Source organism: Pelodiscus sinensis, chromosome 11, assembly GCF_049634645.1.
Source record: "Pelodiscus sinensis isolate JC-2024 chromosome 11, ASM4963464v1, whole genome shotgun sequence".
NCBI classification, from domain to species: domain Eukaryota; kingdom Metazoa; phylum Chordata; order Testudines; family Trionychidae; genus Pelodiscus; species Pelodiscus sinensis.
Genome location: NC_134721.1, coordinates 45944928 through 45958094, shown reverse-complemented (window position 1 = coordinate 45958094; position 13167 = coordinate 45944928). Strand labels below are relative to the sequence as shown.

The following is a 13167-nucleotide window of genomic DNA, read 5'->3' as shown; positions in this document are numbered from 1 at the left end:
AAACAGGGATGCAGCCTCCACATGCCCCAAAGCAGCAGGACATTTCCAGGGGAGCTCTTCCGGCTCTGGAGATGGTAGAAATCAAAGGGCAGAAGTTCCTGCCAACATTGCTTTTTATGTGCATTGCGGGAACCCTTGGAGCTCAGTCATGGACCAGGGCCCATTGCGCCAGGGCCGCACATATCATTGCCAATGATCTTTCTCTCTCTTTCTGTCTCTCATTAAGCTTTTGAAACCAGGTAAACCACTAGGCTGCTTCATCGATTGTAAGGCCTGAAGGGCCCAGCATGACCTGCAAGGCCGAAGACAGGATGTTGGGTCTCACTGGGCTGACCTGGCCTTTACCCATAGCACGCTCCTTCAGAGCCTTGGAAGCAGCACTGCATGCGGGCGTGGGGAGCGACCTCTTCTCAGCTCTGGGCCCCATCTGGAGCAAGCCACAGGAAGACACACCTAGTGCTCAGGCATTGTGTCCATTGGAACATGGACACAACACAGGCCTCGTGGAGGTGGGCTTTGCCCTGCTCTCAGAGGATGCTTCTGAGCTGTCCCAGGACTGCTTCCTTCTGTGGTCTCCTTGCGCTTGGGGCCTGAGTGGGGAACCCCTGGCCCTTTCTTGAGATTATACACAGAGTTGAATCTCACCGAATCATTCCTCTAGTGTCTTCATAGGTTTTTCCCTCTCTGAGACATGTACTTGTCGAAGGCTGGCAACTGAAGGCTCCAGTCTCCTTCACATTCCAGTTTCCCCATTGGCCCTTCTGCATGTACAGTGTCCCTGTACTCTTACCACCTTTGCGACGGAAAAGGTTCCACACCCCTTTCTGGGGGACTGGGAGAACTTCAATTAGGACCTAACACTGTTTCCTTACTGAGATACGAGGCCATAGGAATCTGAAAGGCAGTGCATAAACTGGCTGACTTTTCCTGAAGTGCATACCGGCCAGGCATGTCTCTCAGCCACCCCAAAGCCATCCTGAAGCCATGCTAAAGCATTCAAATGGCAGTGGTAACGACGCATGTTGTTTTACGGAGGCCTGGGTATTATTTTTATTTCCAGAACAGCCTTAATCATTCCATTTTGATTTACGTCTATACCTCATCAACTCCTGGGGGTCAGTGGGGGGTCTTATTTCTTTTGGATTTACTTTACTTTGTGCTGGATTTTCTTTTCTTTCTGCTTTGTGCTGAGTTAGCACCCAGGCTGCTGTCTGTAGAAGCAATAGAGTCCAGAAGGCTATAAAGAGCACAAGGTCAGGAGAGCACTGCCTCTGCCATTCTCCTTCTTATTACTGTGCAATTCAAGTCCTTAAGCCATTGCCGGTGGGCATGTTCAGAAGGCTGGAGGAGCCACTCACAGCAAAACGTTTAACCTGCCAGAATGAAGCTCCTCAGTCTGTAACCGGAGAGAGCAGAAGAAAACCAAATGGAAAGCTTGGTTCACTGCAGTGAGATCAGCAAGTGTACAAATGCTCTGGTTTTCATTTGTTTGTGTTGTCAGGTTCCTGCCAGTCTCTCGTTCATGCTGAGCATGCTCCAAACAACAGTTCATTGGTGTGATCCATAGGAGCTTCCATCCATCTTGGGTAACCACGAGCGAGTCTATTGTCTAATGTTCTATGCAATGAAATACAAAGTTGAACAAATCCTGTGAATATTTAATAAGTTCAATGCTCTGTATAAGGATTTAATTGCAACTGTGCTATTGACACTGGCTAGAGCTCTGTATAGGAAACACCCATGTGTGTGACATTTCAGTAAGTGGCATGTTTGACCCCTTGAGGGACACTTTGCCAAAGGGGAGCCATGTGGCCTGTGACTGTCCTGTAGTGGAGCATGGCTTGCTACTTTACTGCACGCTTTCATCTACGTTTAACGCTTGCGATTCTTTGCCTGGAGGATTTTTTTCTCACTGGTTCATCTTTGATGTTGAATGCTAGTTGCAGATTTGTGCACTTGTTATTGATGGCACAGCCCCAATGTGAAGCAGAACGTTGTGCAATTGATGTGTCCGAGCCCTCTGCCTCTCCCATGCAGTGACTACCCATGTCCAATACACAGCATCACCGGGGTCCCTGAGGTAGCCCTTTGGTCAGCCCTGACCCATCCCAGAATAGATAAGGGGTAGGGAGGTGAGGCCACTAGTCAGCTGGGCAGGGCAGCTGGAACAGTTCTGGAAGCTGGTTTTAGAATTTCTGCACAGAACCCCTCCGATTTCTCCTGCTTTGTGCAGCTGAGAGGTCTTTTGGTGTCAGCTCATAGTGGTGCCCTTCCAGTGCAGTACTACCAGAGACTGAAGAGCCTGGAACAATGGGCCCAGGAATCCCTGGGGAGGGAACTGAGCGTGGCCCAATGCTAGCCCTCTGTTCACACAAGCTTAGATGAAGCTTGAAAAGCCATTTCAGGCGAGAGGACATTGCAGTGAGATAGGGCCAGACCCCCTGGGCAGTGGGAGCCTGTGGGGATTGAGCAAGACGTGGAGGTTGCCACCACAACACTCACTTTGCAGGGTGCAGCAAGTGGGCTGTGGCAGGGTGGTGAGTGATCAGGCCAGCCGACACCCTGCTGCCTCTGCTCAAGGAGCTTGCGCTCCATAGTGTTTGGGGCTCCCATTCTCTCAGCCGGGGCACTCAAACCCACCCAATCTAGGTGCATGGCAGCAGCCTGCCCAGAGGCCAGCATTCTCTGTGGCAGAATAAAGCCACCATCCCCATAGTAGAGGTGCCACTGACAGAAACAACAGGGCCCAGCATGTACTGCTCTGCCTTGGCGCTAGAAATGTTGTGTCCATGGGCCATGTGGCCCGGAAGGAGGCAGTTCATAGAGGGGAGCACCACATGGTGGTCCAGGCCTGGGAGACGTGTGTAGCAGCTGGGAGAAACCCCAGCCTTGGCAGGCAGCTTCTGAGATCCCAGTCATGAGATCCTTATTCAGTAGAGGCCATGGTAGGAAGGGGGATCCCCCTTACTGATCTCCCTGGGACCTGGGGGTGTAGCTGATACCTTTGTCTGAGGTTGAGAACGTGGAAGGGCGTTGCAGGAGCTGGATGCATGTTGAAGGAGCAGGAGCCCAGCACAGGGCTGGGGGAGCTATAGCTGTGGCTCCGTGCAGGTCACTGTGGCCTTGTCCCCAGGTCACTGTGGCAGGTTGCTGTGGATCTGCGTAGGGCTCCCCACCTGAAGCTCCGGCATGTGGCAGAAGCACTGGGTGGGAAGGTTTGCACCACCTGAGCTCCCAGCATAGAGGGCATTCACTCTAGATCTCCCCATAGCACAGCAAGCCAAGGCCGACCTAGTGTCTTGAGCATCAGTGGCCAGAGGATGAGTCAGTCCCTCTCCAGCTGCACCAGGAGCATGTCCTCTCCCACCTCCTGGGTAGGTACTGCAGCTTAGATGGGAGGCAAACCCAAGGCCCTGACCCGGGCCTGACCCCTTGAGTCTACCAAAGTGAGGGGACCTAGAGCCCTTGGCTGGGCTGCAGAGTGCAGGGCAGCAGCCCCAGGGCAATGTGGCACTGCCCACAACTGGGCGGTGGCCTACCAAAGGGGATGCAGATCAGAGACACCTGCCTCCCTTAACATCCCGCCCAACTGTAACATTGCCTGGCCCCTTGGCTGCCAGGCCCTTGCTCGCATACTGGTTTGGGGAGAAGAGTGAGCTAGCCCTGGCCACAAGAGCTTTGCTCCTGGGCTCCTAGGCCTTGGTGCCTTCAAAGGGAGCTGTTGTGGCTGCCTTTGTGCCAGGCATCAGGACGTTCCAGCAGCAGTGCTCCAGGGCCAGCCAGGGTGTGTCCCCAATGACAAGTGCATAGTCTGCAGACACCTGCCCTCTGCAGGTTTGCTCAGCTCCCATCATTCCTGGCATGTAAATAGTTGTAAGTGCGGTACTGAGAACAAATGCCAGTGAGGCCATGGAGCGCCGCTCCCCGCCCAGCACATTGGCCACTCACTGTGGTGGGCTTGCTGGGCCGGCCCCTCCCCACACTCGTCCTCGGAGGCTTTCTTGTGCATTGGTTTGTGGAGGGGGAGGGGCACTGCAGAAAGCTCAAACAAAGCCCAAATTGCCAGTTGTCAGTGCAATGACCTTGTGAATGGTGTGTAGTCCTGCTGTGCTCTGTGAGACCGTGTGTTCCCCTGTGCCGCCTCCGTGTTGTGACTCCCTCCCAGACCTTGCCCTCTAAGGCATTTCTGTGGGAACAGAATAAAAGGACTTGATAGAAATGGGTGCCATGACTGGATCTGTACCGAGCAAGACTGCACAGTGAAGCCGTGCTGAGGAGAGCCGGGCAACCCAGCAGGTGACAGGCCCTAGCAATTAGCAGCTGAATTGAGCCGAAAGGGCATGGCCAGCAGCACTGAGTCCCCAGAGAGCAAGTCTGGGTTCAGCTGATTTGGGAGGGGGGGACAGTGGCTTTGCCTCCTAGCACAACTGTGCTCACTGTGGGCAGATGGGGAGCAAAGGTGCCTGTAGCCCTGCACTGCTGAAGCCAAGCTGCAGTCAGAGGCACAGGGACTTCTCAGCTAAGGGGCTGGCTGCCTGGCAGGAGGAGCTGGCTGCCAGAGGTCCCAGGTTTTGGAACTGCTCTGCATGAAGGCAGGCAGGACTCTAGTGCAGTATCTCCCCTCAGCCACTTTCACCATGGCAAAAAGCCTCTGGGGTCTGATCTTGGAATGTTCAACCATTCAGTGAGTCCCCTTGGTAGGCTACCTGGAGAAGACACACACGGCCCCAGGGGCCCTTTACTCCAATCCCCAATCAGGCATGACACTCCGTGAAATAAAGAGCTACGTCTACACTGGCAGCTTCTTGTGAAAGAACTATTTTGCGGAAGAGTTCTTGTGCAAAACGTCTTCCACAAGAGCACGTCTACACTGGCATGTGCTTTTGTGCAAGAGCATCCATGGCAGTGTAGACACTCTTGCGCAAGAAAGCTCTGATGGCCATTTTAACCATAGGAGCTTCTTGCACAAGAAATTCATGTTGCCTGTCTACACTGCCCTCTTCTGGAAGAGCTCTTGCACAAGAGGGCTTATTCCCCATCGGGAGAGGAATAACTCTTCTGGAAGAAGCCCTGCTTTACAACTCTATATTGTAAATTCACTTGCGCAAAAACACGTGTGCAGTGTAGATAGCAGGCAAGTTTTTGCGCAAGAATGGCTGTTCTTGCGCAAGAAGCTGCCAGTGTAGACATAGCCAAGGTGTTTATTGTTCAAGGAAAACAGCTGAGAGCAGATCTTGTTAGCACACAAAGAAAGAAGTTGCAGCAAAATCTAGCTTGAGGAATCCAAAGCCCTGGGGTCGTCCACTGATTCCCAAACCGGGAAACTGACTAACCTCTCACAATCCAGCTTTAGACTCACCCATTGCCCTTTAAATGCCCTTTGTCTCTTTTCCCAGGCAAAAAGGTCAGTTGGTCTCTACCTCACTCCTGGTTCCAGTTGTCTCAGCCAGTGGCTCCTGCCATCAGTTGCCAGGTTACAAAGTGTTTAGCCACTATCTGTCTGCTGGCAACTAATGGCAACCAGTCTCACCTTCCCACTAGGCTCAGCAAAAAATCACACCCCTTGTCCTGCCACCTAGGTATTTGTGTAAAACAGAGGAAACTGAGGCACACACACTATTCATGCAAAACATTAAGAAACAACCCTCCCACTTCGTCACATCTTCCTCCCTTTTGAGACTGAACTGAGAAGGGTACCTGGTCTGTGACCTGGTGAAGTTCAGGCTTCTCTCTGCAATAAAGCATCAGCTAGAACAGGGCTACTGAACTTTGGAAGCTCCGGGGGCCACAATGATACTCACAGCACATGCTGAGGGCTGCAACTTAAGTGTGGTTGCATAGACATGCAAATATATATGCAAATAGCTCCTTTCACACTGACGGGCATGAATACAAAGGCAAGACTACACAACACACAGGCCCCATTTAAGTCAGTTCTGCTGATATTAATAAAATGCAATATTTACCCAATTTCCACCCATGTGACAGCACTTTTAATGAGCAATGACAGTCCAGGAATTTAACTACTAAAACACATAGGAGCAGAAGGCCATTTTATTGATTACTTTTTTGTTTTGGCTTCACAACAGTCCAGGAATTTAATTACTAAAACACGTCAACCCAAACTGCACCGTGGGCTGCAAACAAATGGGCCATGGGCTGCATGCGGCCTGCGTGTTGAGTAGCCCTGAGCTAGAACACTGCACTGCTGTACACATAGATCAGCTCCATGTTGTAATCCTGCAGGACAATACTCCAGCTCAGCAGCTTGACATTGGCTCCTTTCCTCTGCTGTAGCCATGGGTAAGTGGTAAACATGTAGACCTGGGAGATGGGTCAGAAATAGGAGGAAGCATAGGCTATAATAGCAAGAAAAAGGAGGGACAAGGCAGAACTGGGAGACAAAATCAAATCAGTATCTTACATGCCTGTATACAAATGCAAGAAGTACGGGGAATAAGCAGGAAGAACTTGAAGTGCTAATAAATGAACACAACTATGACATGGTATCACAGAGCCCTGGTGGGATAATACACACAATTGGAATATTGGTATAGAAGGGTCAGCTTAGGAAGGAAGGAGGGGGGAAGGGAGGAGGTGTTGCCTTATATATTAAAAACTAGCTGGAGTCACCTGGCATTGCTTAGAACATAAGGGGAAAGGGAGCCGCATGCCTGCCGCTGGTGCCCAAGCCTGCCCTCCGCTTCCTTGTCCCTCCGCCAGCCTTAGTGACTGTCCCCGCCACTTCCCCCAGGAAGCCGCTTCTCCCCGCACTGCCAAGCTCCGTGCAGCCCTAGGTAGAGGCATCGGTCTCTCATCTTTTCCCTCCCACAGGACCTTAAAACCTTCTCCTGGATGAGAGGTTATCCCTCCGCTGGCCTTAGTGAGCGAGTCCCCACTGCTTCCCCAGGGAAGCCGCTTCTCCCTGCACTGCCAAGCTCCGTGCAGCCCCAGGTAGAGACGTTGGTCTCTCATCTCTTCCCTCCCACAGAACCTTAAAACCATCTGGAGGAAAGGTTATCCCATGCGAAGTTTGGTTGCGGTAGCTCTTACAGTGTCAAAGTTATTAGCACACAAACATACAAACATTCTCCTTTATATATTATAGATGTATACACTTGGACTGAGGTGGAGATGGACTTAGGGGACAGACATGTTGAGAGTCTCTGGGTTAGGTTAAAAGTGGTTAAAAAAAGGGTGATGTCACACTAGGGGTCTACTACAAACCACATACCCAGGGAGAAGAGGTGGATGAGACTTTTTTTAAACTCACAAAATCATCCAAAGCGCAGGATTTGGTGGTGATGAGGGACTTCAACTATCCAGACATATGTTGGGAAACTAACCCAGTAGGGCACAGACTATTCAATAAGTTCTTGGACTGCATTGGAGACAATTTTTTATTTCAGAAGGCTGAGAAAGCTACTAGGGGGAGGCTATTCTAGATTTGATTTTAATAGGGAGAAACTAGTTGAGAATTTGAAAGTGGAAGGCAACTTGAGTGAAAGTACAGGCAGTCCCTGGGTTACGTACAAGATAGGGACCGTAGGTTTGTTCTTAAGTTGAATTTGTATGTAAGTTGGAACTGGCATCCAGATTCAGCTGCTGTTGAAACTGACCAGCAGCGGCTGAATCGGACACGCCTGGGGCAGAGCAGCTGGAGTGCTGCTGGGTTGGTCTGGTAGTGCCGACCCTTGGCGCGGCAGGACCAACGCAGCAGCCCCCCAACTGCTTTTGGGGACGCCTGGGGCAGAGCAGCTGGGGTGCTGCTGGGTTGATCCCGCAGCGCCGCTCCTCGGCGCTACTGGACCAACCCGGCAGCACCCCAGCTGCTCTGCCCCAGGCGTCCCCAAGTCAGCCGCTGCTGAAACTAACCAGCGGCTGACTACAGGAAACCCAAGGCAGAGCTGCTCTGCCCCGAGCTTCCTGGAATGAGCTGCTGATCAGTTTCAACAGCGGCTGAATCTGGACGTCTGGGACAGAGCAGCTGCGGCGCTGCCGGGTAGGTCCCCGCAGCGCCGCACCTCGGCGCTGCAGGGACCAACCCGGCAGCACCCCACCTGCTCTACCTCAGGCGTCCCCAAGTCAGCCGCTGCTGAAACCGATCAGCGGCTGATTCCAGGAAACCCAGGACAGAGCAGCTCTGCCTTGGGCTTCCTGTAGTCAGCCGCTGGTCACTTTCAGCAGCGGCTGACTTGGGGATGCCTGGGGCAGAGCAGCTGGGGTGCTGCTGGGTTGGTCCAGTAGTGCTGCACCTCGGCGCTGGGGGACCAACTCAGCAGCCCCCCCAGCTGCTCTACCCCAGGCGTCGGTGAGAAAAGCCTGGTCTGCTGGGGGGGGGGGGGCGCACTAGCTGCGCCCCCCCCCCAGCAGACCAGGGAGACATGGAGCGGCTTTTTTCGCCGCGGAGGACGAAGGCGGCGGGACTGTGGTGCGTCTCGGTGGTCCCGCCGCCCGCGTCCTCTGCGGCGAGAAAAGCTGCTCCGCGTCTCCCTGGTCTGCTGGGGGGAAGCGGCCCCCGTGCCGCCAGAGGCGGCGACAGTGGGGGAGGCACCCCGCACTAGCTGCGCCCCTCCCCCGTTCGTAATTAGGGGTCCGACTTAAGTCGGACTGACATAACCCGGGGACTGCCTGTAATCATGAAATCATAGGCTATGTCTACACTGGCATGATTTTCCGCAAATGCTTTTAACGGAAAAGTTTTCCGTTAAAAGCATTTGCGGAAAAGAGCGTCTAGATTGGCATGGACGCTCTTCCACAAAAAGTGCTTTTGCGGAAAAGCGTCCGTGCCAATCTAGACGCACTTTTCCGCAAAAAAACCCCGATCGCCATTTTCGCGATTGGGGCTTTTTTGCGCAAAACAAATCTGAGCTGTCTACACTGGCCCTTTTGCGCAAAACTTTTGCGCAAAAGGGACTTTTGCCCGAACGGGAGCAGCATAGTATTTCCGCAAGAAGCACTGATTTCAGACAGTAGGAAGTCAGTGTGCTTGCAGAAATTCAAGCAGCCACTGTAGACAGCTGGCAAGTTTTTCCGCAAAAGCAATTGCTTTTGCGGAAAAACTTGCCAGTCTAGACACAACCATATAGAGTTCATGATTCTATGGAATGGTAGAAGGGAGAACAGCAAAATAGAGACAATGGATTTCAGGAAGGCAAATTTGAGTAAACTCAAAGAACTGGTAGGTAAGGTCCCATGGGAAACAAGACTAAGAGGAAAAACAACTGAAGAGAGTTAGCAGTCTTTCAAAGGGACATTATTAAGGGCCCAAAAGTAAACTATTCCATTGCATAGGAAAGATAGAAAGTATGGCAAAGACCGCCTTGGCTTAACCAGGAAATCTTGCATGATCTACAAACCAAAAAGGAGTCATATGAAAAGTGAAAACTAGGTCAAATGACAAAAGGATGAATACAAGCAAACAAGATATGTATGTAGGATAGAGTCATAATTCAAAATAATCTGGACAAACTGGAGAAATGGCCTGAGGTAAATATGAAAAAGTTTAATACGGACAAATGCAAAGTACTCCACTTAAGGAGGAACAATCCATTAAACGTACAGGCTGCGTCTACACTGGCATGATTTCGCGCAAATACTTTTAACTGAAAAGTTTTTCCGTTAAAAGTATTTGTGCAAGAGAGCATCTATATTGGCAAGTGCCTTTACACAAAAGATTTGCTTTTGCACAAAAGCATCCGTGCCCAGTATAGACGCGCTTTTGCGCAAGATAGCGCCGATGGCCATTTTAGCCATCGGGCTTTCTTGCGCAAGAAATTAAGGTGCCTGTCTACACTGGCCCTCTTGCGCAAGTATTCATGCGCAAGGGGGCTTATCCGTGAGCGGGAGCGTCAAATTATTTGCCCAAGAAGCACTGATTTCTTACATTAGAACGTCAGTGATCTTGCGCAAATTCTCATGACCAGTGTAGACGGGCAGCAAGTTTTTGCGCAAAATCTTGCCAGTCTGGATGCACCCATACAAAACAGGAAGTGACTGCCTAGGAAGGCTTGTTTAGTTTGGAAAAAAAAAGACTGAGAGGGGATAGCAGTTTTCAGGTAGCTAAAAGGGTGTTACAAGGCGGGAGAAAAAATGTTCTTGGCCTCTGAGGATAGGGCAAGAAGCAATGGACTTAAACTGCAGCAAGGGAGGTTTAGGCTGGACATTAGGAAAAACTTGCTGTCGGGGGGGGGGGGGGGGGGGTTAAACATTGGAATACATTGCCTAGGGAGGTTGTGAAATCTCCATCACTGGAGATATTTAAGAGCAGGTTAGCTAGACATCAGGGATGATACAGACCACGCTCACGCCTGGCTGAGGAGTGTGGGGCTTCAGGCAGCACGTTGAGCTGCATGGGCATGAGGCTCCCAGCTGGGTTGGCGGGGCAATAAGCTGGGTAGCACAGGGCCCAAGGCAACCTCCTTGCTCACCTTGCCCAAGGGCTGGGCCTGAAGGTCCAGACCCATCCCAGTACTGGGGACGGTAGGTTAGAGTGGGGCATCTTAACTGCCTCCTCACTTCACCCATTTTGCTTTCCATAGCTCGCATCTGTGCCTCAGTTTCCTCCTGTGAAACCACTTCCAGCCCTGCTCCCTCCATGCCAGGCGCCCACACCCTCCCCTGTCACCTAGATCCAGCCCCCTAACTCCTCATCCCACCCCCGGAAAACCACAGCTCAGGCCTCAGTGACACCCCCCCCCCAAATATCCTGCCCATGGTTCAACACAGATGGGTCGGCCGGAACCCCACCCCCAAGCTGCCGGGAGCCCTTCTCTCCCCCACGACACCCGGCTCTCGGCAGAGCGGCGGGAACGAGCCGCTGTGACTTGTGGGAGATGTAGTGTGCACGGGCAGCCTCCCCCACCAGCGCGTGCAGAGCCAGCGGCACGTGGAAGGGCAGTTTCCGGTGCCTGCTCTCCCAGCAGCCAACGCGTGGCCGGCGTGTCCTGATTTGGCGCGGAAGGCTTTGGCCAAAGCTTCCGTTCGTAGCGCCAGCAGAGCGGAGAAAACGGAAGTAGCTGAAAGAGGAAGTGACATCACTGACGGGACGCCCACCTGGCTCGCCAGGGGAGTGTTCTGGTTCCGCGATGTATCCTGGGAGTTGTAGTTTCCAAGGTGCTACCTGCTCCGGTAAGTTTGTCACCGGCACGACCCACCTCGGCCCCGCGGAGGGAGCACCCAGAGCCAGCCCCTCCCCTCGCACCGACCTCCCCCCAGCCTTGGGGACCCCCAGCCCCCTCCCTGCCTGAGGGCCTCAGCCCAACCTGCACTCCTGTTCCCCCCAGTCCGTTCCACCCCCGCACCCCCCCCGACCCCCCCAGTCCGCTCCAACCCCTCCCCCGCCCACCCTGCAACCCCCGACCCCCCCAGTCCGTTCCAACCCCTCCCCCGCCCACCCTGCAACCCCCGACCCCCCCAGTCCGTTCCAACCCCTCCCCCGCCCACCCTGCAACCCCCGACCCCCCCAGTCCGTTCCACCCCCTTCCCCACCCACCCTGCAACCCCCGACCCCCCCCCAGTCCGTTCCAACCCCTCCCCCGCCCGCCCTGCAACCCCCGACCCCCCCCAGTCCGTTCCAACCCCTCCCCCGCCCACCCTGCAACCCCCGACCCCCCCCCAGTCCGTTCCACCCCCTCCCCCGCCCACCCTGCAACCCCCGACCCCCCCCCCGTCCGTTCTCACCCCGCCCCCCCTGCACTCCCCTTTCCCTCCACCCCCTCAGGCTTCATTTACAATTTCAATGCCTACATTAGCCTCCCTATTCCGAAATAGGGGCTAGTGTAGACATACCCAGAGAGTCTCTCCCATGTAGAGACGCCAGAGTGGTTCCCACCAACCTTGCTAGGACTCAGAGCCTTGTCCCAGACAGCGCCCCACCGTCTTGTGAGTAGAAGGTGAGACTTGGCCCCCCCCCCCCCCCCCCAGGGAGTGCTACTCCTGGGGCAGGCTGTGTGCAGGGCAAGGTCTGTCCCAGGTTTCTCCCCCCAGGCCTTTGGCAGAGGGGAGCTACTGTCAGCCCCCAGCATTTGCAGGGAGTGGGAGCCCAGGGGTGGAACAGCAACATGTGGGGGAGCTGGCAGGGGGCTCAGAGGGCAGTGAGGGAGGAAGAGCAAAGGGGGAGGGGGGAACAGGGTTGCAGGGGGCCCCGGCCCAGGAGCAGCTGTACCGCGTCTCCGGCTCCTGCAGCTGCCCACCAAGCAGCCCGCCCTGGGAACAGCGGGGCAGCCGCCACATGGGTCTGGCTGCAGCTCCAGCCCTGGGGCAGAAGTCCTGGCCCACTCCACTTCTGGATGGAAAGTCTTAGAGGAAACCCTGCCCTGGACCTGGAGTTGAGGGTGGGTATGGGGGCCAGGATGAAACCCTCTGATCCAGAGATAGGGTGGTCCAGCCAGCCAAATGTAAGGTGGAGAACATCCAGCTATCAGAATCGGCTTCCCCTCCGAGCTTGCAGAACTGCGCAGCTAAAACTGTTAGAAGCCAAATCTGACTGGCAAGCTTGTGTGTCAGAAACTGCTATGGGGAGCCAATTGTGACAGCAGCTGTTTGTGATGTCACACCGGTCCCACCCCGGGACTGTGGAATCGTTGAATAGCCGGTGAGAATTCACGAGTCCATCAACTGCTCCATGAACCGACATTGAACATCCCTGCCTCAGCACCGCCCCAAGCACTCGCCCCTCCCTTTCCGGGATCTGGCACCTGCCCCCACCCCCTCCTGGTCCCGAGTGGGACCCAGGCTGCGCTTCAGCCCCGCGGGCAACACCCGCTCCCCCAGGCCGCCCCTGCCCAGCCACGGCTGCACCCCCAGAGGTGTGCCGTGGCCGAGCACTCCTGCCGGGCTCCAGCCAAGCAGGCATTGGGGTGGGAGGGAGGACCGAGTGAGACGCAGTGGCCTGTGGGAGATGGAGGCCGGGGCAACTACATCTCCAGCAGCCACGGTGGGGTCAGCATCACGTGAGAGGGACACGGCGACCAGTGCGGGGTGCAGTGCTTCCTGATTGGGTGTGGGAGGCTTTGGGTAAAGTGCCATTTGGTAAGCAAGGTGGAAATGGAAGTGGGTGCAAGAGGAAGTGGCGGTGCTGCGCCGGATGCTTCCTGGGAGTTGTAGTTTCCTAGGAACGTGCTACCTTCGCCAGTGAGTTTCTCCCTGGCAAGTCCTGGACAGAGC

The 13167-nt window shown here is 54.3% G+C and overlaps 2 protein-coding genes across 5 annotated transcripts in view; both read left to right on the top strand.

The window, feature by feature from the left end:
* BSN (bassoon presynaptic cytomatrix protein) overlaps positions 1–4219 on the top strand; it is a 175019-nt gene extending 170800 nt beyond the window's left edge. For all 3 annotated transcript variants that reach the window (XR_012906554.1, XR_012906555.1, XM_075939578.1), the window contains one exon: positions 227–4219. The gene's annotated coding sequence lies outside the window, so the exon portion shown is untranslated. The remainder of the gene's footprint in view (positions 1–226) is intronic.
* Positions 4220–10804: 6585 nt separating this feature from the next.
* The window catches only part of FANCD2 (FA complementation group D2), a 95597-nt gene continuing 93234 nt past the window's right edge, over positions 10805–13167 (top strand). For both annotated transcript variants that reach the window (XM_075939570.1, XM_075939568.1), the window contains exon 1: positions 10805–11130. The gene's annotated coding sequence lies outside the window, so the exon portion shown is untranslated. The remainder of the gene's footprint in view (positions 11131–13167) is intronic.